We start from the raw sequence: 6000 nt of genomic DNA, 5'->3' as shown, positions 1-6000 counted from the left end.
TCAACACGTACTCCTTCAAAAGCAATAACATCCTCAACACACAAACCAACAGATTGGCAACCCTCGACGATGAAAGCCGTGTACATTCCGTACCAGGCTGTACACTCATAGCGAACCCACATTAATACGTAAGATACCGCAGACATTCTTCTCTAAGGCAAGCAAACTGCAAAGTGTAAGGTATTGTGGTCAGAGCTGCAGGAGTCCAATTGGAGATTGTATGGGGCTTTAATGGACTTCTTAATGCTCTAAGCAATCAGGATGGATATACCAACGGTACCTCCAACCTTTCTGGCGCTAACACAAGCGTGGAGGAGTTTCCACACGTGTTGCATTTTTTATTGTAGCTTCAGTATTTTTAAAATTAGAGACATGGGATAGTAACCATGACTCAGTGTGTTTTTGTTTTGTCAGCTGTTCCTTGGTTGCATAATATAAATTAACGTGGATAGCATGATGATTAAATCTTTCTGCAAGTTTTGGGAACGTACTCTGTAAATGATAGTTATTTGACGTACACCATCATGGTGTGTAATGAATATATTTCCATGAACGTTGATGTAATTGTAGCCTTAAATAACTTTTTGAGTATATATAGCTGGCCTAGGTATTTGTTTGTGTCATTTAAAATATATATTAAAAAATGTCAGTAAAATAAAAAAGGTGATAGTCCAAGCCCACCCCAGACAATATTTATTTTTCTCCATTTCAATAATAAATGCGGAAAAGGATTATTTTTTTCTCTTTTTTTCCTTTTGATTTTTTTTTTACTCAATATCCTTACGCAATGCCCTTTTGTTTTGGTATTGGTACTAACTGATTTCTCACTCTTTTTTGTTTCTTTTTTGTTTAATTTCTTACTTTTATTATTGTTATCGTTTTCCTTTTTCTGTTCCTTTGCTTTCTTAGTCTACAAATACATATAATTAGGTTACACATTAATTAGTCAATAGCCTTTATGTATGTATGTAATATCTAACCATGTATGAATGAGTTCAAATGGGCCGGTGTTATAAATTTTTTTTAAATAAAATGTGAAAAAACGTTGTTGTTTTTTTCTATTTTATAAACAAAATAACTTTTTTTTTTAATAAAATAATATTTTATTTTATTCTTTGAATATCCTTTTTTTTAAATGTCTTATTTTTACAATGTAAAATATATCATAATAAATCGGGAAATTACATTTGTTAAAAATACAAATATTCATTGTTGTTTAAAATTAGCTTCCAAGGACAAAGACCGTTTTAGTTACAAAAGTAGAATAAAAATCTATAGAATAAATAAAGATTTAAAAAAAGACTAGCACAAAAACCCCAAAAATAACTAAGCAAAGCATAAAATAATCCAAAAATAATCAGAAATCTAAAATAAAGTATCTAGGATTTGATGAATATCTTGATAATGTGATTTAAAATGTTACTGTATTTGATTGAGTTTTCCGGATAATACCGTATAATATCCCGTCCTAAATGGAATGACAAAGTACCGTCCTTGTGTCCTTCACGCCGACGCCATGCCATCCCTATATTCCTTCAACTTTTTCGCAATCTAAGGCTTTTGTCCTCTAATAAAAATTGTGTTCATACCTTATTCAATAGTGCCTTATTAGAAAGTAAATTTTCTTCCTATTTCAAAAATATTTTGTTTTTACAAAGACTGTCATCAGACTTTAATATGAACCTACCTTTCAACATTTTCAAGTCAAATGATTAAAATTTTCAGACTATGCAATGATAATAGATAAAAATAAAATGTACAGAGTGTCCCAACCCCACAAATCTACTTATATTTTATAAATAAATGTCATTTTTCATTATATAATTGCATATCATCATAAAAATTATATTTGTATAATATTCCCTACATTCACTGGTTATTGGTATAGAGAAGGGGGTAACGGGTGGTTATTCGATTTTGATGTCCATTTTTATTTACAATATGCAAAAGCGGTTTTTCAGATCAGCAATAAAAAAACTTTATGGTTCTAAAAATTAAAATATTATTAACTGATTTGAAAAAAAATATATATACTTATAAAAATTGTTGGCCAATCATAGAGCCTATATATATATATTTTTTCTGGGTACTGCTAGAATTAGAAAGTCCTTGGATCACCTTCCTCTAAGACTCATTTGATGGCGTTTTGAAGAGGATATCACATTAAATTGAGGGAAACCCCTAATGGACAATTAACATTGATGGATATGAATAAAATGCATTTTGGAAAAAAAGCAAAAAAAAACCAACACGACATGTACTCACTGATTTTTCAATTATCTCAATAATTTCACTCTATAACCATATATATGTATACATATGTGGTAATGACATAAAAGTAAGCTGTTATTTTTTTGATAAAACAGAGAAAAACGCATTATAAGTATTTTACTTCAATAAAAAACGGATGAGGATTTTTTAAAGAGTCAAATACAATATTAAATCACTAAAAAACTGTCTAGCAAGTTATTAATATGATTGATATTTGTTTAAATTTTTACATGAACATGTTGTATACAAATTCAATCAATTGGATTGTGCGGTATTTGAACTTTAAATTGAATTTTGATATCATCAAAATAATCAGTTGGTCTCTTAACAACCTAATCTCTTTCTTATTTTCGTTATTCTCGGCACGTGAATACTTGTACACTCTTCTTTAAGAATAATTTTGACGTCATGACGTCTTGGTATCTTTTATGATCAGTGTTACAGAATTTTTATCAGGTTCAGTTAACCTTCAAAACCCCTGGCTCCGGAGGACTTTATCACTTTTTTGAATTGATATCAATTATAGCACTCATATCAATGGATATATTTATCATACATTCACAATATTGAGAAAAAGTATTCCAGTTTGCTTTTATGTTATCGCCAGACATATATCAAAAAATATAAAGGGTAAATATCAACATTAATATAAAATTCAATTTCTCTTATCAGACGACATAAGTATAGGTTTTTGTGAATCGATGTTTACTTAGAGTATATATCATTTGTGTGACTTTTCGCATCTATTCTTTCGATTTATACTCCTTTAAATTATGGCAATTATTTTCATATTCAGCTCAATTATTGTGAGCTTAGATTTTTATTTTTTTAAACATTCATTTCTTGTCAAGAACAGACCAGAGTTTACAAGTATGAACTCAAGAATACTTACAAATTATATTCAATTGTACTTTACAGAAACTTGCAAACATGCAATCATGTGTCCTAGCACAAAATTTGAGGCTTTTCAAAGTATTACAAATTGGGGAAATGTACTTGATTTGAATTGTTGCAGGAAATTATTAATCTCCTAGATCGCTTGAAGTTACATTTTTGGCCAAATTTGTATATTAAGAGATATTGCTAAATCACCCAACCTCGAATATTTTTGTACAAAGGAAATTTTGGAGGGTTTGGAGAAATAATCAAAATACAAATAGGCTGAAAACTCGAGAAATACCTGGAGTCTAAATACTCGGGGGAAAATGGTACAAAAAAGTTCGTCAGAAGGCTGGCTAACATGATTGTGACGTCTAAATAGGTCGGCGGCTTGGGACACAGAAACTTCGATAAAATTAAGGATAGTACTTCCATTTTGATAAAAATTTACATAAACAAACTGTCCTATTCGATCCGAATTCATTTTCAACAAGTCGACTATATGGAAACATAAAAACAGGGGCATCCACTGGGTTTTATTTGCGGGCCGCTTATTTTGTTTTGTTTTTAACATTCAAAGTAATGCTTAAAGTTTGTTCAACCATTTTCCCCTTTGAAGTTGTCCACCAAAAACCGTTATTTATTGATTGTTAAAGAAAAAAAAATTCCTTGATATGGTGTACCTCCAGCCTTTGGAACCCCCTAAAAAAGTAGCACTTGTAACAGATTGTGTATACACATACTGGAAAATCAAAGACAACTTAAGCTCATAGCTCTTTCTCAAATGTCGGGAAACGATCACGAATATCACGAATGTTACAATAGTTGATATACTATATAATGATAATTAGATGCCCGTGTGAAGCACGTCCCCCGCATTTTTGACTAGCTATGCAAAATTATACAACAAAGAAAAGTTGATTTTCAACCATTCAGGCTATGGCGTATACTAATGGGGCAGATTTGAATTAGGAGGGCTATGATTTGATGAATTTGGGAATTTAGGGAAGTATTATAAGATTTTTCAGGATTTTTCTTAGGTATGGCCTAAAAATATGGCTAAGATATTCATGCAATGAATCCATTTTCATCGTTCTATGACATAATATATTAAATATAGTTAATAAATAGGATATTGTTAGAATTAAATGATTAAATAATAAGAGAGACGACTCCAATAATAAAAGTCTTCCTTTTTAACTCCTCCTTCTTAAAAAAATAAAAATAAATTCAACCTCGTATCAATTTTTAAAAAAAGGAAGGGAAGACAGCGTAAGAACGAATTAAATTTTTTTAAATTCTGTTAAAAGAAGTTCAAAAGAAATAAGGGGGAAAGGAGGAAGGAGAGAGAGAGAGAGAGGGGGGGGGGAATACAGGGACGAGGGAAGTTCTTCTTTTTCTTTTTTTTTTAACATTTGAAAAGAAGAAGAATTTGAAGGCAGCGGAAATTTAATACATTTTTTTTTAAATATGAAAAGAGAACTCGGCGGAATTCTATTTCATATATGTATGTATATATTTTTTAACTCTCTGTTTTATGAGAAGAGCTTACATAAATCTAATAAAGATTTTATTAAAAAAGAATCTTATGATTTTTTTTAGCTCATAAAAACATAAAAAAACCATCTTTTTTATTATTAATGTCATAATAATAATTCCGTCAAAAGTTATGAGGTTTTTCGTTGGTAGAAAAGAAAGATTTTTCGTTTTATGTTATATATATTTTTGTAGACGTGTTGGGCACGTTTCCCACGATATTAAATAATCATTAACAATCAGAGACTCCTTGAGCTGATTTAAATAATTTGTCCATAGCTGAAGAAAAGTAAGGGAAAAGTGCTTTATAAAATACAATTTGGATCCAATTTTAATTCCTAGAGAAGATGAAAATAATCGCATATTTCTCCCAGGGGTGTTCGAAAGGTTATATGTTTGTTTTGAAGAAATTTGAAAAATTATATTTTTTGGCAAAAAATATGCGAAATTTAATTGTATGCAAAACAAATTCCAAAATTAAATTTCATTTATTTTTTTTCGAAAAAAATTATTAAAATCCAGAGCAATTCATAAAAAAATTAATTTTTTGGAAAGAAATTTTAAATATTGCATTTTTGAAAAAAAAAAATTAAAAAAATTATTAAAAATTAATTTTTTAAAATTGATTTAATTTTTTGAAAAAATTTAAAAATTTTGAATTTTTTGGGAATAATTCCCAAAAAAATTTAATTTTTTGAATAATTTTAAAAAATTGAATTTTTTGGGAATAATTTAAAAAATTTTGAATTTTTGAAACTTTAAAATTTTAAAAATTAATTTTTAAACATTTAATTTTTTGAAAAAAAAATTCAAAATTGACAATTATTCCAAAAAATTAAATTTTTGAAAAAAAAAAATCATATATTAAATTTTCTTGTAAAAGTAAAAATTCCTAAATTTGAAGAGGGCTACAGACCCTCTATCCCACCCCTATTGGACGCCCCTGTCTCTGCGTTGGGCACTCTCAAACTGATATCCACAAACAGGAAGAGGTTGTACAACTTTCCATGCCTAAAGCAAGATCTTTTCCCCTGTTCACGCTCACAATAAGAAAAAGGTTGCATGTTGAGAGTAAGTCCTGTCGTACATGCCAACCCAATGTCAAGGCACTGAGCAGACAAGGAGGTTTTTTTATGACTTGAATTTGTGAATTAACCCTACACTTGAACTTGAGACTATAATCTTTTTGGACATGTAAAAAAAAAATATTCAAAATGGTAACCATGACAATTTGAAGAATGTTTTTGGGAAGTGGAGCTAATCTTTAATTAGATCAGATACAAGCTGCTATGGTGGCGGTGGGGGGGGGGAATG

This window comes from Lepeophtheirus salmonis, chromosome 4 (assembly GCF_016086655.4).
Source record: "Lepeophtheirus salmonis chromosome 4, UVic_Lsal_1.4, whole genome shotgun sequence".
NCBI classification, from domain to species: domain Eukaryota; kingdom Metazoa; phylum Arthropoda; class Copepoda; order Siphonostomatoida; family Caligidae; genus Lepeophtheirus; species Lepeophtheirus salmonis.
This window is presented reverse-complemented; position numbering follows the sequence as displayed.